This window comes from Ctenopharyngodon idella, chromosome 8 (assembly GCF_019924925.1).
Source record: "Ctenopharyngodon idella isolate HZGC_01 chromosome 8, HZGC01, whole genome shotgun sequence".
NCBI classification, from domain to species: Eukaryota; Metazoa; Chordata; class Actinopteri; order Cypriniformes; family Xenocyprididae; genus Ctenopharyngodon; species Ctenopharyngodon idella.
Window position 1 is genome coordinate 32,288,793 of NC_067227.1, and position 18,703 is coordinate 32,307,495.

The 18,703-nt window shown below is 36.8% G+C and overlaps 1 long non-coding RNA gene across 1 annotated transcript; it reads left to right on the forward strand.

Annotated features, from left to right (window-relative positions):
• Positions 1-7,292: 7,292 nt before the first annotated feature.
• LOC127517755 (uncharacterized) lies at positions 7,293-18,369 on the forward strand. The gene is made up of 3 exons (XR_007931369.1): positions 7,293-7,338; positions 11,992-12,052; positions 18,220-18,369. It is a non-coding gene; the product is annotated as an uncharacterized LOC127517755 (long non-coding RNA).
• The last annotated feature ends 334 nt before the right edge of the window (positions 18,370-18,703 follow it).

The window sequence follows — 18,703 nt, forward strand, 5'->3', positions numbered from 1 at the left end:
CGTATAACACCCATGAGCAAACACCACTTACATATTTTTCAGAAAATAGAAAAATATAGTTTTAGTTTAAAATCGGCAAGAAACGGAAGTTGCGATCATCTTTTCTTCCCTATTGTGACGTGTATACAAGTGAAACGGCTTCTCAAACAAGAGCAAATGTAGTGCGGGACTTGATTTTGTCCAGTGGGGAATTGATTGGATGGTCGTGGTTTGCTATTGGTGGATCTCATGTGAGTGACAGGTTGCCCCGCCCTCGTCATCAGAGAAGAGTAGATGTGGGGAAGGGAGGGGAAGTTATTCTGATTAAAGATTACAGGGAACATAAATAATATTAATAAAAAGATGTGCACGGGTAAATCATTTATAATAAATACTAGAATATTCCATAAAAAATAAGAGTCGTCCAATTTGATTTCATGGTGACTGTGAACAGTTTACTGTAATTCACACCTCATATAAAAAGCAACTTCCTGAACTTCCTTCAAAAATGTTTTTGCATCAAGTTTTATGTCACCAACACTGAACGCCATCTGAATAATAATAATAATAATAATAATTGTTTAATTGGGCCTTATATTATAATTATGCATATGCTAATTTAAAAAAAAAACTCACCAAATCACATCAAATACTTGTGAGTCTGCGCTACCGCCTGTGGCCGCTGGATGGCAGTGTGGTGACACTATCGTCGGTCTGAATGCATCTGAAGTTCGAACCCCGGCCGTGTATAAAAACGCACCTCTGCTGCCCCCCCGGTCCGTTCCTCCAGCCCAGGACAGCCACACCAGTATTCCCTCATATTTCTGAGGTGGCGCACGTGCCATTTCCCTCGGAGAGCTTTTGAATGTGGCTGTTCGGGAGATGAGTAAATCTGAGCGAGGCGAGCGCTGTGTGTTTCCAGGCTGCCTAATTAAAACTCTCGAGCGCAGCGTGTGCGAGTGTGTGTGCGCGCGCGTCGCAGAGCAACGTGTGCTGAATATGGGCCTACATGCACAGCGAACTTGGATCAGGGTGGTTGTGCAGCACGAGATCTGTGCGCGTGTGGCTTCGTGATCTCCCACGAGTCTCTGCAGAGCTCTGAGACCGCTGTAGAAACAGAGCGGAGATCACTGCAGGCTTCTGCCCCCAGGATCCAGCACCAGCCCCGGCACAGCTGCCACCGAGAAGTGCCAGGAAATAGCACCCTGTGTAACACACATGCGCACACACCAGGATATTTGCTTCTAAATTGGCTTGACAACATTCAGAAGTATTTGTAGTTGTTAAGTAAATTAGGCAATGCATTCTCAGTGGTTATGCTCGCAATGGAATATCTGTAAACTGCCTTCCTTGTAAGAGTATATTGTTGACCTCATCATTTTACGTGTGAGTGGCATCATCTTGGAAATATATATTAATTTGATTTTGCAAAATCTTTCTGATTGCACTGCAAAGATTACATTGTGTTGTACTCTATACTGCACAGTTTTATCCTGTAGAAATAATGTGTTAGTATGCCACTCTGATCATAGTCAATATTTATACAAACTACAATGCAACGTTCCTTTCATTTTCTGATCTGCTTCTTGCGTAAAATGCCACGTCTAAACCTCTTACGGCTGGAATATTCAGTAGATTTTAGATGATGTATAGTTGTAATATGAAGACAAATGTTTCATAAATGCCATAAATATCTTGATAGATTCAAAGCTAGTCAGATTAAATATGCTTTCGACATTCACTGTCATTTTTATTGCATTAAAAGCAATTTAAAGCACTTGTGCAATAGACAAATAAAGTTTCTTTGCCTCTATTGTCTTCTGCTTCAAAGTGTAATTTCTTTGCTTCCCTAGAAACATACATATTCATATGACATTCATTTACATGCAAAAACACACTGGGGAATTCATTAATAGTATCTTTTGACAAATATGTCTCTTCATGTTTTAAACAGTAAAACATAAATCTACCTGCTTCCATGTTTTACATCTGAAACAGACACAATATCACTGCTTCTTTGAGAGGACATTAATTCACTTTGCATGAGTCTAGTGTATTAAACTCATGCATTGTGTACAGATATACATTAAACAGTTTGCTGCTTTTATATTCCATTCTGCCTCATACTCATAAGGTAAATATGTGTCACATTTATGCATGCATGGCAACAGAAAGCTACGTACATTTCCATGCATGCAAATTAAATTGACTTACCCCCGGTTTCACAGACAAGGCTTAAGCTAGTCCTAGATTAAAATGCATGTTTGAGCTGTTTTACCTGAAAGTAACTTGTACTGACATATCTGAAAATATGTCAGTGCCATTGTTTTGTCTCTAGATGCACACCAGTAATGTTTTTTTTTTCTAGTTTACATTTAGAAAAGATACTTAAATGTCCTAATTGAACTAAGGCCTAATCCTGGCTTATTCAAAGCCCTGTCTGTGAAACTTAGTGTATTAAACTAATGCATTGTGTACAAACATGCATTAAATGGTTTGCTGTGTTTATATTTCATTTGGCCTCATATTCATAAGGTAAATGTGTGTTGAGTTTATGCATGCGAGAAATCTGTCAAAGAACACAACATTACTATGCATGCATGTTTTTTGCACATGCACATTTGCAATGCATGCAAATTAATGACACTCTGTGTAAGTCTATTGTATTAAATTCATGCATTGTGTACAGACATGCATTAAACAGTTTGCTGAGTTTATATTCTGTTCAGCCTCGTACTCATAAGCAGTGTTGGTGGTAACGCATTACAAGTAACTTGAGTTATGTAATCAGATTACTTTTCCAAGTAACTAGTAAAGTAACACATTACTTTTTCAATTTACAACAAAATATCAAAGTTACTTTTTCAAATAAGTAATGCAAGTAAGTACTTTTTCACATTTATTGACTGACAGCTCTCCTGTCCCCATGATGCTTATTCCTCAAAATGAATAAAAACAGTGAAATGCAATCTCATAATTTTACGCAAACATGTAATAATTAACTATATTAAATTACACAAATATACTTTGTGTTTAATCTCACTTTATTAACCAATGTGTTTGCTGCTGACCTTCAATGATCTAAGTCAACCATACTAATAAGCAAAAATTACTTTAGATCAGATTTAGTTACTAGTTTAGAAAAAGTAATGCTAAAGTAATGTAACACATTTCTTTTCTTGCAAAGTAACACAATTAGTTACTTTTTTAGGGAGTAACACAATATTGTAATGCATTACTTTTAAAAGCAGCTTTCCCCAAAACTGATCATAAGATAAGTGTGTGTTAAATTTATGTGTGCATGCCAACAGAAAGCTGCCAAACATTCCCATGCATGCAAAATGTAACGTTTATAACATTTTTAAAGCATGCGAATTAAATACATTTTGCATCATGCATTGTGTACAGATACTCATAAGGCAAATGTGTGGCAAATTTATGCAAGCTTGCCAGAAAGCTGCATACATTTCCATGCGTGCAAATTAAATTGATTTTGAATGAGTCTAGTGTATTAAACTCATGTATTGTGTACAAATATGCATTAAACAATTTGCTGTGTTTATATTCTGTTCAGCCTCATATTCATAAGGTAAATGTGTGTCAAATTTATGCATGCCAACATTGCATGCATGCAGACATTTCCATGCATGCATGCACATTTTCCACGCATGCAAATGAAATTCTCTTTGTATGAGTCTAGTATATTAAACTCATGCATTGTGTACAAATATGTTTATATTCCATTCAGCCTCGTATTCATAAGGTAAATTTATGCATGCCTGAAATCTGCAAAAGATGCATGCATGCATGTTTTTGCACATGTACATTTTCAATACATGCAAATTAATGATTTGTGTAAGTTTGTGTATTAAACTCATGCATTGTGTACAGACATGCATTAAACAGTTTGCTGAGTTTATATTCTGTTCAGCCTCATACTCATAAGATGTCAAATTTATGCATGCATGCCAACAGAAACTACCAAAGTACAAAACACTCCTATGCATGCACGTTTTTGCACATGTACATTTTCAAAGCATGCAAATTAAATCCATTTTGTACCATGCATGCTATCAGGCAAATATGTGTCAAATTTACTCTTGCATGCATGCCAACAGAAAGCTGCCAAAGTACACAACATTTCCATGCATGCACGTTTTCATGCATGTCCGAGTCCTTGTTTGCCCATCAAATTCACCTGCCATGTTTGTGTCTGGTCCTCATGTCATATTATCATTGCACGTCCAGACTTGGCTCCAGGGAGGTGCAATGGTCACCTTACCGATCCCCAGCGCAGGCAAGGGCAGCTGGGCATGAGTCGGCCTCCGCCACCCTATCGCTCTGCAGGATGGAGGACCAGGGGCTGCAATTAGGAGGCCAAGGAGCCACTGTACAGCTCACCTGTCAGCCAGTGTCCCAACGAAGGCGCCGCAGGGCCGGCTGACACTGGCAGCACTATGCCGCCATGACAGGGCATCTCCATGCAGGAAAATCTCACTAACAATCCCCCCACACGAGCTGTCACTCAAACGGCACCACTGACCCCTTGGCCGACAGACTAGCAGACCCTTTGCTCAGACCAAACGGGTCACCACGGTTGCCACGGCTTAGTCACCCTGACGCAGAGTGACATTAACGACAGCCGTGGCGTGAGAGGGGGCCGAGCGGCTTCTCAATCACAGGAGTTGATGATGAAACCGCAAAAAAAAAAAAAAAAAGGCAGGAGACGATGAGGAGGAGGACTGACCTGAGCTTTTGGCCACACAGCAGTTAAGAAATGTTGAAATGTCTCCATCTCAGGGAAGGTTTTTTTGCCATTCACTGACAACATGTCAGGAAGAAAAGATGGCAGCTCAGACATCAGCGCTACCTGGAAGCCGGAGACAAAAAAACTTGGCAAAAGTGTGTCAAAAACGTAGGAGTTTGGGACAGCTTGTAGAATTAACATTGTTGCATGCCGTGTGACAGCGCAGCGCTGTGGTGCAATCGGCTAGCAAATATTTCAGCAAGTTTAGTTTGAGCTTTTTTTCTTTTTTTAAAAAAGGAAAACATAACAAAAGAATATGTCAGGGCCAGAAACACAGCTAATTGGATTGTTTTGACATGCGCGCGCTGGCCGCTTCAAATGTAGCGAGCGTAATGTGTCGTTTGATTTACTGACGTTTGCGCTAATCTATTTAATTTTCTTTTAAGGGGGAAAGCGTCCACATGAATGGAGCGGCATGTTTTAATGTTGATTATCTGAAGACGACGAGGACAGGGACGGCCCAGGATGGTGAAGCTGCTCAAGGGGAATATCTTCAGGTTATGGGCACGAGATTTGCGTGCTTGACAGGACTACTGCTCTCCTCTCTGGCCCGTTGCGCAGTTCACGAACCCGGCCCGCTCCTTTAAACGTCTATGTACACTGGCATCAAATCGTGCATCACTAAATTTCTTTACTGCCCGCTTAGTCACTGCACACTTCGTAGCATTTGCATTAAAACTATTTAATGGTTTTGCTGGCAGTCTCCTTGCTTTTATGTCTAAACATTGCTTAATTGACGCGTTATCTTGAAAAGGAGTTCGCTTAACCGCCTTTTTTCCCCCACAAACAGGTGCGTTACCGTATGCATTTGACTATTTTTCACATATTCAGATGTAGATTAAATGTATAAAGATCCATGCAGTCATTCCCCCCTGGCGAAGGAGGCTCATCTCAGCCCATTGTTCTCTATCAGTAGACGAGGCAGATTCCTGTAATTAGCTGTCAGCGCAGAGCCCCACAGCAGCTTAGCGCTGTCCGCTCAAATCAAACTAATGAAACACAATCCCCTCAAATGTCCTGGATACAGATTTGTGGCGATACTGCACGAGGAAGCAGAGGAGGGGTGAGTGTTGTGGGCTGGCATGGGCGGGGGTCTACCTCATCTCCATCCAGAACTTCAAGATTCACAAACTGGGGTCGTTAATCCGTTAATTCGGCACATTTTTGACAGCCAATTAATAGGGGTACGGAGAGAGTGATCCGTGAGCTGGGGGCTGGAGGAGGCCGTTTGGGGTGAGGGGGTAAAGGGCACTCTGGTGCCTGGGCTCGCAAATCCTCATGTACACATTTACCAACAAGATACTGATGTGTTACTAATGCAATTTTTTCTATTTTTAAGGTAAATGCGGGAGCGGCCATTTTGTGCAAGGCTTCCGGTGTCGCTTCCGGTTATTTTTAATCGCTCGTTGATATCGCAAACTAGTATTTCTTATCATATATTTATGTAATAAATGTATGTTTTGTCGTAATTATAAACACATTGATTTGTTTTACAGTTTACTGCACTTCTTTATTCTCCTTTATTCACCTGTAGTGGCTAATAAATCTTGCACATTAGCAGAAAACAGACTCAATTCAGAATTGAAAAGATCAGACTCCATATGATTTGTACTGTTCACACTGTTATAAAAAAAAAAAAAATCAGATCTGAGTTAACAAAATCGGATTTGAGCCACTTTTGCCTGCAGTGTGAACGCAGCCTTAGAAGTAATTTAGCTATCTTATAATCAATTCCAGGCAAATGGAGCAGCATATACTCTAAAAAATGCTGGGTTAAAAAAAAAAACAAGATGGGTTGAAAATGGACAAACCCAGCGGTTGGGTTGTTTTAACCCAGTGGTTGGGGTAAATGCTGACCAACCTGCTGGGCAGTTTTATTTAACTCAACTATTGTTTAAAAATTACCGTATTGCTTGCTTAAAATGAAGCCAAAGTATGTTGGAAATTGACATTTATTAATGTTTAATAAATGAACATAAGTTTAATTAATAATAATTAAACAATAAACATTTATTAAATTGCATATTAATAAATGTTCACCTTTTGATTATTATTGTTGCCTCTAGTAATTATGTGTCTGATTTGACCTATTTTGGGTTCATTTTAAGCCAGACATATAGTCATTTTTAAACAATAGTTGGATTGCTGGGTTAAACCAACCCAGTTGCTGGGTTTGTCCTTTTTCAACCCAACTTGGGTTGTTTTCAACCCAGCATTTTTTAGAGTGTATCTGAACCCCTTTTACCCAGTTCTGTGCACTGAAAAAATGGCAATGGGGAGGTTGTTGAATTTTTAAATATGCATTTTGTATTTCCTACATGATTAAGTTATGTTTCTCATCTTAATATAGTTTAATCTTGTACAATTTATTTATTGTTTGAGGACGTTCAATCGTTTAAAATTAGTCATGTTGAACCTAAATAAAGTAGTTATGTTTTCTCCGGAAACTCCGCCCCCTGGGAATACGCGCTTTGCGAGGGAAAACCCAACCGCTGCAAATCGCCATTTTGTCTCTTGCTGTGGACGGGATTCTCGAGCTCTACACTGTGAAGGTAATTAAAACTTATATCTAAAATGCTATTAAGAGCAGAGAATAGCGTATTTGAATGTGTACATTTTCACTCAGGTAAAGTTTTTATGTACTAGTTATATCGAGCAACACTGTTTTAAAAGCAAAGTTAGTGCTGTTTAAGTAAGCTAACGTTAACACTAGCTTTAGCCACGGTTAAATATTATCATTTATATGAACATTTTTCAAAATGCGTGCAATCATTTTCTCTGTGCGTCGACTAACTAGTTTACTAAAACTCGCATACGTATGAGAGACTAATGTTAACTGGTGGCGTCAACAATTAATTTTACAAACTAACGCCGGTGAAGGAGGGGATCTAACGGAACGTGCCACATAGTTCAGTCGGGACAGGCTAGGCTGTATCTTTGACATTGAATACAAAAATAATATCGATCTGTACTGTTGACTGTTTTTAGTCAATTTTACTATTGAGAAACTTAAAGCCAGTGCAAGGTTTGGGTATAAATATGTATGCGTGTGGGTATTTTATTTTTTGAAAAAGTAACAAAACAGTTCTGAATGGACTATAAGGATAGTTAAAAGAAGTTGATCTTGAAAACGAAGACCATAAAACCCTAAACTTTTTTGAATGATATAAAGTGGAAGCAAACCGAGAATACACTCATATGTATAAACGTGCCATTGGTTTAGTCTACGGGAGGACAAAGCAGACCATTCAACCCAAACGTACAATGTGCAAGGATGAATAAGGTCTTTAAAAGTTTGTGATAAACCTTAATGCATCAAGATAAACAGTAAACATTGTGAACGTGCATGGATATAGGTAATAACACCATAATCCAGCACAGATGTAAAATGAGTCTCAAGAAAGGAAGGACTCAACTTCTTCACTAGTTGCTGATTTAATAAAAGGCGCAAAAGAGAGGGAGTCATCAATTAAGATTTTTAATTATTGAGATACTGACTTGAAAATGTAAAGCTTTTATATTTGAAAATCATAAGTTTAGTTTTAGCAGCATTTCAGACAAGTTCTAAATGTGTTGTTTTTAGTCAGTTCTAATGCTTGATGGTTTCATGTTGTTGGTGGGCGGCACAACTTCAATAATCATATAATTTGCAATAAAACTGATTCCTTGTCCAAATATTTTATTTCATTTTCAGTTTTATTGCAAATGGTGAAAGTGTTTGTGTAAACTGCAGCAGTGCATAATGAGCAACATGAACTATTATCAATGCATGAATCAAAATCATTCTGAACAAGAATTTCTGATACAGTTCGCATGCATCATTTATTTAATCGCTGTATGTGTGCAGAAACAATCATATAAACTAGTGAAATCACTCACTACACCATTCAACTACAATATCTCAGGAGACAGATCATGAAAGTTTGAACTAGGCTTTAGGTTAATGAACTATTACTGATTAAATATTCAACTAATTATTGTATCTGTCTATTAAAGACTGACCTCTTTTATCATCATGTCAAACATAAGAACACTAGTAGCCATAGTAAAATGACTTTCTCCTCCCCTGTCCTCTTGGTTTATATTGCCTGCTGCTATGGCACCCCGAGGGCATCAAAAACAACCGGCAACCAGAGAGCGCAGAAGAGCAGGGCAGGTCATTCATCCGTGACGAAACAGGCCGATCGGATACAGGACAGCAGGACATGGCCTACGGGCACATAGATGAACTTATAACACATCTCTTAATGCACTTAAACGCCTTATATGATGTTGTATATGAATATATGCTCTCTTTAATTACCAAAAACATCCGATCACATCTGATCTGTTCATGTCTGGATCTCATAGCCATACATTCATTAAAATTCATAAGAGGCTGTACTTTTTGTTTGACAGACCCAGAGCTGGAGGTATAGAAATACACAATAGGAATGACAGCAAGGTCATATGCATTTACAATTCTATTAATGCTTAAAATAAAATATTTAAAATGCATGTTTGAATGTTCCTGCCATGTTATGCTAATAGATGCCGTCGCAGTGCATCTCACATGGCAAGATTTGCATGTCCACTTATTGTTCTTCAACAAATCAGACATGTATAAATATGTTATCTCAACAGGGTAAACCATGTTCACTTTAAAACAAATGAGTTAAAAAGATAACAGTGTTGTTTCCACAATAACAGAGCAAACACTAATGCAGCACTCTCAGGATTCAGAATGATATCCGTGCTGAAATTCACAGGCATTTAAATCTGATGTGAAATGGTGAACTGAATTGGCCGGTACAGACAGAGGGCATGATGGGACACGGCAACGCATCACTTCTCATGCGTCACTGTCAGACATCATTCTAGTGCATGACCTCTAAACACAGATATCCACATCACATTATTGTGTGTGTGAGTATACTGTATATAGACTTCTGGGCAAAAAAATGGGCCAAGCCCAAAATGGCTAAACACAAAGCTTTTAATTGTCTTAACCACAAATTATTGATCAGCAAATGCACTACTTAAAAAGCCAGGAGAATATCGCAGAATGACTCGATTTCCACAAATGAAAAGTTGTTATCGAGGAATGATCAGATGTTATTTTTCAACAAGACAATGCTCCTGCTCAAAGACAACCAAGAAGTGGCTTGAGAACAAGTCAATCAGGCTCACGTTTTGACCTGGTCAGTCCAGATTTAAACCCCACAGTGAATATTTGGTTTCGCATTAAGCTCGAACGAGACATTTTTCATTGAAGCCATTAAAACTGAGTGGAAAAACCTGACTCTTCTTTCTGTAAAAAGCTGTCTGCAAGTTGGGGAAGGCTATTCCATGCTAAGTTAGGCTACTTGTGCAATTCTTGCTAACTTCCTGACCAGTGATTTGTAATTAAAATGTTTAAGGCCATTAAAAGACCAGTAAATATTCAGCCTTTTTTGGTCTGGCCCTTTTTTCTTTTTCTTTTTTGGTCCAGGAGTGTGTGTGTGTGTGTGTGTATGTATCAGGGACATTTCCTCCGAGGAGGCAAGGGAGGCAGTGCCTCCTCAAAAAAAAACAACAAAAAAAAACAAACAAATAAATAAAATGATCCATATTACAAAAATAAAACGATGCAAATATTACAAAATGTGACATTAAAAAGTGTATAAATCACTGTCCAACAGTGACACCAACAGGTAAAAGTCTAGTCTAAAGCTTGTGGTGGGTTCAGTCAAAGACTATAGATATAGAAAGACGGTTCACTCCTATTAGTTATGAATGGGAGAAACTGCAACTCGCAATATGGCGGAATACATCCCGCCTTCTAAGTAAAAGAGCCAGTCGCTGATTGATTCATTGCGCCACTGCAGTTGCCGTTAGAATCTCCGGTTCCAGTGTTGCCCACGGTTTTCCTGCGGAATTGGGCTACTTTGACACTGGTTTTTCATGTCCGCGGGTTGAATCGACCCAAAATAATGTGACATTTAGCCCCTGGAATGTGAATTTTACCAGGGGAGCCCCTCCAGAAACGCGGATTTTTACCGTGGGAACCCCCTGAAATGCGATTGGGCTAGTTTTGAGGGGAAATTGGACGGGTTTTGTTGTGAAAACCTGGCAACCCTGTCCGGTTCCCATAGAAACCTGAGACTCGTGCTTAGGACGGCATATGCACATTGGCTCGTCTAGCCTGAAAAATATGCTTTTTTTTACCGCTATTTGAGTAAAAGAAAAAACATTTATGGGACGGTTCATGTCAGATTTTGTTGCTGATTTGAAATATGTCATTTAATTGTGAGCTCGCCAAGCAGTTTTTGAGATTTAAGGATTCCCCCATTCAAATAGACTTGGTCTTGGATGCCCGAAATAACTGCCCGGAGGCATTGTAAAATGGCCGCCGAGTGAACAGACTTTCCTTGAAAGGGACTTTGCTTTGGTTTAGTGGGGGGTAATTGAGAATGAATGGAAAAAAGTCATGGAAGAGGAGGCAATGCCTCCATCGCGCTATGATTGGATGTGATTGGTTATGATTGGCTCACGCGATAAATCCCGCGTCTTATTTCGTGCGAGTTCCGCATTCGCAAATCAGTCTGAATGAACAAAATGGCGTCAATGGGAAGACTAATTAAAGTAAGTAAACAACTCAGCCACTTAGATATCACCGCTTTGTCACATCAAAATCAAACTTGACATGGCCTGAAAACATGACTGTGGGGTTTTTAGTGCAATCAGTTTGGTGAAATTAAAGGTACATCTTCTTGTCTGTGACCAGTGTTTACCGAGCTTGATGACTGATGATCCGAAAATAGGTTTTCAATTAAAAAGAACAGCTGAACATCAGTTCACAAGTAAAATACTGTATATTGTTTAAATTGTTACTGCCTTTAGTTATTATTTTGTAATAAATGTAAAAATGCTTGATTTATACTTTTTTTAATAAATAGAACATTAATTACATTGTTACTGTAAAAATATAAAATAGAATTGTATTTGGTGTCAACAGTAAGTGTAACTAAGACATGAATTTACATTTGATTTATAAAAAAAAAAAAACATGAAAAAAAACTGATATAAACTACATATATATATATATATATATATATATATATATAGTGATCTACAGTTATAAAAACTATAATATATATTTTGATTAATTTAAATTTGACCAACTACTACATGAAATGCAAGTTCATTTATTGACTGAATAAAAACTTACTTGACTTTGTTTCCAGGTTCCTGACTCCAGCTTGTGTTCCCACGGTCAACATGTTCGCTGCCACCTGGACGCTGCAGGTAAAGTGTTTTTTAGCTTCCTCATTACTGCCGTGATGGCGCTGTTTAACCGAGGACGCAGTCTGTCCGTCCACCTGGTCGTGAATGAAACTGCCCGGGCCTGCTGCTCCCTAATGGCTGCAGATTAGAGTATTACCATTACAGCGCTCGGGACCGGCCCGCTGGCTCACAACTCCACTTCATTACACAGACTTTGAGTCAGCCAAGGGCCCCTAAATAATTTACCATACTGGGACTTCAGCACATGACCGCTGCAGTTATAAAATGTTTACCATGTGCAACGTGAGCAGAATTTAAGTAAAGGCACACCTGTTCATTCATGTATTTGTGGACCAAAGATGAATATATATATACAGTATATACATACATATACACACACACACACACACACACACACACACACACACACACACACACACACACATATATATGTGTGTGTGTGTATATGTATATGTATATACATTGTTGGGTAAGTTACTCTAAAAAAGTAATTATTACTAGCTATTAATTACATCTTCAACAGTGTAATTAGATTGCTGTACTAATTACTCTCTCTAAAAGTGTTGCATTACTTATTACTAATTATTTTCTGAATCCCAATACAAGGAAAGATATGAAAATGCTCTTTAATTCTTTCAAATAAAAAATATAAAATTGCTTACATTTTTCTTGAACTGACTGAAGTATTTAAAGGGAGAGGGTTACATTAAAAACATACATTTTAATATTAGACGTTAAATTTTTATTTTAAATCTACTATTGTTTTATATATAATGTTCTATAGTTTATAAAGTATTTAATGACATTACATCAGAAGTAACTGCACCGTAAAAAAGTATTTTCATGATTTATCATCACAACATTTTTTTCTGTGTTTCAGATAACAATATTTTGAGTTTCTGTTGATTAAATCAATAACCTTCATTGTATTTAACTCAAAATTTTCACTCAAACTCAACTCAAAACCAGGTAACTTACTTTTTTAAGTTAAACCAACAATTCTTTTTTACAGTGTTTAATTAAATAACAGAAAAATTAAGAGTAATCTGTTACCTTACTTTTTCAAGGGAAAAATAACTAAATTACAGTAATTAATTACTTAGTAGTGCACTGTGTGTATATATATATATAGAATTTTGTCAGATAAATACCTTAACTAAGTTTAGTGTTTTGTTCTTCCCTCATATTTAAAAAAAGTAAAAAAAAAATTAAATATAATTTTTTTTTGCCAAATAATTTTGTCAGATAAATACCTTAACCAAGTTTAGTGTTTTGTTCTTCCCTCAAAAAAAAAAAAAAAAAAGTAAAGTAAGTAAAGTAAAAAAAATATCATATATTTTACTCATATTTTGATGGTTTAATCAAACTTGTAGGGTCATTAACAAATATAATTAAAATTAATAATATAATCAAATACAATTTGTATGCAAAGGTCAGGCTTTGTTGAGAAAAATGTCTCATGTGCACTTATGTCAGAAACGCTAAAGAGATCCAAATCACTCATGATGTTTGAGTTTCCTTCGAAGACTCACTCAGCTTATTTCAAAATGTGCCAAAAATGCATTAAAATGCATCAGTCTTATTTTACTGTTGCATTCCAAATAATTGTGATGGAACAGAAAAGCAGTCAAGCTTGCATATGCATGTATGCACGCGCGTGCGTGTGTGTGTGTGTGTGTGCCTGACTGTGCAATGAGCATCCTCGCACAGAACTGTATGGAAGCATGTCTGTCTCACTGTCTCCTGAAATTCCTTCTGGGTCAAAACTAATTGGTGCAGCTGCAGGAGAGGCTAGGGTCAGATAATGACCACGAGCGCTCGGAGCACTCACGCGTGAACGGGCCAGCACCACCGACCCACTCCAACACACTGTCACATGGACCGCAGAGACGAGGAAAAAGACAAAGAGAACAAGAGAGCGAGTGGAGGACAGATGGGAAGCAGGAAAAGAGCTTATAAGGTCATTCTTTTACAAAATAACCCATCTACATGTTGTAAACAAGTACAAAGTCCCGTGAGATGCAGGGAAAGATGCACAGCCCGTTCTTAATGTAAATGTAATTCATTGTCCCTTCCAATCGCCCCTCTTTGACTTCCCTACATTGGGGCCCTAAAGCTTAAGGGGCCCGCAGTGACGGCTCTCCAAAAACATGTAAATCTCTGAAGCACCGCGGGAAGCATATGGATGAATATATGAATAAAAAAGCCCCACCCTGACATTTGCTGTGCAGGACCTGAACAGGATCCTTTTATGATATTAATAGAAACTTCAGAGATTATCATGATATTTCCTCAGGGTCTGTCATGGAGCTGAAGGGACAATACAACGGCTTTTTAAAAGCATCTGGCTGTGCTGTGGCTTCTCATCACGCCGTCTCTCAGAGGTAGTGAGGCCGCTGAATTACAGTATGATGGTTTGTTTTTTGGGAAGTTTAATGAATCTGAGCAGTGCAAAGAAAGTCACGCCACTGAAGTCTAGTCAACACAGACCCAACTCATCGATTACTTTATTAGACCTTTAACCAGGAAAGGAAGCGCACTGAGATTAAAAGGCAGCTAATTAAGGCGTGCACACACACACACACACTCACACTCACACACACACACTCACACACACACATGCACAGACAAAATTTTTATATACAAAACATCACAAACACAAGCCAAAAATAATGTAATTCTTATAATAATTCTTATTGGAAATTGAAGTCATATAGTGAAACAACCACAAATTTATTGAATAAATAAATTAATTAATAATAAAAGTTTTGAAATCTATTATGATCATTTTTTTTAAATCCCCCATGCTGTATTATGTAAGCTGTTTTCTGGCTAAAAAAATTAATTAAAATAATTAAAAACAAATCCAATAAGAAATATTTGAAAGTCATAGTAAAACAGTGACTTATTAATAATAACAATAATGGTTTTTTTTTTGGTTTTTTTTGGTAATTATGGTAATTTTTTAATCCCTCATGCTGCATTATGTAAGCTGTTTTCTGGCAAAAAAAAAAAAAAAAAAAAATCAAATAAGAAATATTTTAAAGTCATAGTGAAACAGTGACTTAATAATAGTAATAATAATAATAATAATAATAATAATATTTTTTGTAATTATGATAATTTTTGAATCCCCCATGCTGTATTACGTAAGCTGTTTTCTGGCTAAATAAATAAATCCAATAAGAAATATTTTAAAGTCATAGTGAAACAGAGACTTAATAATAATAATAATTTGTAATTATGATAATTTTTGAATCCCCCATGCTGTATTACGTAAGCTGTTTTCTGGCTAAATAAATAAATCCAATAAGAAATATTTTAAAGTCATAGTGAAACAGAGACTTAATAATAATAATAATTTGTAATTATGATAATTTTTGAATCCCCCATGCTGTATTATGTTAGCTATTTTCTGGCTAAAAATAATAGTAATAATAAAAAAAAGCCAATAAGAAATATTTTAGTCATAGTGAAACAGTGACTTAATAATAATAATAAAATTTTTGTAATTGTGATTTTTTTTTAATCCCATATGCCGTATTATGTAAGCTGTTAAAATAAAATAAAATAAAATAAAATGACAAACAACTTGAGTGTGAGTAATGATGGCAGTATTTTCATTTTTGGGTGACCTATCCCTTTAATAATAATAATAAAAGTTTTTGTAATTATGATAATTTTTGAATTCCCCATGCTGAACATGCAAGCTGTTTACTGGCTAAAAACTAAAATACTACTGAATATAGAAATTCTAACCACACAAATCACAAACACCGATTCAGATAATTGACGCTTAAATGTCAGTTCTGTTGTTTCTCCACAGTTTCCGAGAGTCACAGCACACACCAATGAAGTCATGTGACCCACAACTACAGTCAACACAGACCCAACTAATCGATTACTTACTTAGACCTTCATTTAACAGGTAGAAACCTAAATGAGATTAAAAGGTAGCTAATTAAGGGAAGCCATATCAATTAGAATACAAATAAAATGGAATAAAATAAAAAAGACTTACTTTTGATTTTTCCTAAAAATGTCACATAAAACATGACTGACTGTGATTGGCCATTTATATGTCAATTTCCTGTCTAAGTGGGATGTTCTTGGCCGGAATTAGTTGCAAAATTTGATGCTGATAGTCTGCTTATATTTAAATAACCTAATGCTGTATATGCATTGTTTTAAAGACAAAGCAGGCAGGTAGTACTATATCTGCTCCCTCAGAAACTGTCCTGATCAGCATTCCTCAAACATCCAGCCTCTCGTCTCTGAGAAGCATGCATGATCAATCTGCGGTTGAAAGTAAATAAAAGTCCATGTGCATGTTGGGAAAGGTCAGAACAGGCCTGGAGGAAGCTGAGCTCTGAATACCTGTGCGCTCTGTGAAGAAGAAGAGCATGAAGATCCGCCATTCAGCAGCAACTTTACACCAGCAGACATCAGAGGTGTCAACATCACCACACACCACAAGAAACACCCTCTTTATCCGTCCCATATGTGGAAGTTTTTGGGGTCCTGCAAGCCGTTAGGCGAAGAGCCAGACCTCTGGTGTTTGAGATCTATCAGAAGTGGATCATGTGGCTGTTTTTACACAGAAAAAAAATGCAGATAAAAGAACTATGCATATACAGTATATGTTTTACAGGTTACTACACAGAGCAGCCACATTGGGAAGCAGTTTTCTGAGTTTTCCTCCTGTAGTCGCCATGGATATAGAACAAGAGAAACTGAAGAAATCATGTGATACACAACTCTACATGTACTGGATCAAACAGTGGCAGTTCATGCTTATTTAGAAAGAGTTTTTAAAGGATTAGTTCACTTCATAATTCAAATTTCCTGAATTTACTCACCCCCACGTCATCCAAGATGTTTATGTCTTTCTTCAGTTGAAACGAAATGAAGGTTTTTGAGGAAAACATTCCAGGATTTTTCTCCATATAGTGTACTTCAATCGGGACCAGCGGGTTGAAAGTCCAAATGTCAGTTTCAGTGCAGCTTCATAGAGCTCTACACGATCACAGACGAGGAATAAGGGTCTTATCTAGTGAAACAATCAATCATTTTCTAAAAAAAAAAAAAATATATATATATATATATATATTTTTTTTTTTCTAACCACAAATGCTCGTCTTGCACTGCCACGCATTACGTAATCACGTTGGAAAGGTCACGGGTAAAAAAAAAAAAAAAAAAAAAAAAAAGGCATTTTTAAAATGTTTTTTTAATAATATAAAATAAAAATGTACAAGTTCATTAATCTAGTTTAGGAAAACAACATTTAAAAGAACATAAAAAAAGACTAAAGTTGAAAACAAAGCACCAAAAATCATAGCACAAGCAAAAAATAAAATAAAATAAAATAAAATAAAATAAAATAAAAATGTACAAGTTTATTAATCCAGTTAAGGAAAACAAAACAACATTTAAAAGAACATAAAAAATTACAATATTTAAGTTGAAAACAAAGCGCCAAAACCACAGCACAAGCTAAAATAAAATAAAATAAATTTAAAAGTTCATTAATTCAGCTAAAGGAAAACAAAACATTTAAAAGAATATAAAAAAAAAAATGACAATACTAAAATTGAAAACAAAGCACCAAAAACCACAGCACAAAATAAAATAAAATAAAAAGTTTGTTAATCCAGTTAAGGAAAACAAAACATTTAAAAGAACATAAAAAATTACAATACTAAAGTTGAATACAAAACACCAAAACCACAGTGCAAGATAAAAAAAAATAAAAATAAAATAAGAATAATAAAGTTGAAAACAAAGCATCAACACAAAAATAAAATAAAATAAAATACACATTTTTGAAACATGCTCTTGAATGATAGATTAAAGGTGCTTAAAGGCACTTAATTTTTCTTAACTTATGTCTACTTGATGATAAACACTTCCAGCATAAGTCCACGCTCACGTGTTTTGGGAGGGGCTGATGGGAAACGGGAAAGGCTGATTCCCAGCTAGAGCGCATTTTAGATAATAACACACAAAACTGTCATATCCAGTGTTCAGTACAGGCTTTCAGTGTAATAACAAAGAGTAAGACAGAGCCGTGTGAGCTCACTTGAACATCTCAGGCATAAACCATATCCTGCAGTGTCTGACCCTGGTCCACTTCAAATAATCAGCTCAAATTCGTTTTCTTTCAGGTAAGATTAGGAACCTCTTTCCAACCAGCCTTGGTGGGGCGAGAAAGCCTTTTATGAGGAAGCACACAAGAGGGTATTGCAGCAGAAAGTCGACAGAAATGACATACATCTTTTGCTTACTTCAAACAGCTGCGCTCTCGAACATTTACCCAGGTAAACGAAAGGCACAATATGCTTTATTTCAACAAAAATGAACTCAAAAGGCAGCTTGGTGTCAGTCACAATTTAGTGAAAGGTCTGTCCGCTAGTATGCGATTGATCAAAGAGCGACGCTATAGCTAGCCAGGCTTCCCAACACTTAACGCCTTCTCCGAACCTTTGATCCTGATAATTAAGAAGCTTTCTGAGGGGCAAAAGCTAAAAATATTCAACTGCATCCAAAGACCCTCAACCTACATTGATGTCTGTCAGTAGGCCATAGGATAGGCTACATTTAATGGGCAGAGACGTCGAGTATCCAACCGTATTTGGTACGAAACACACT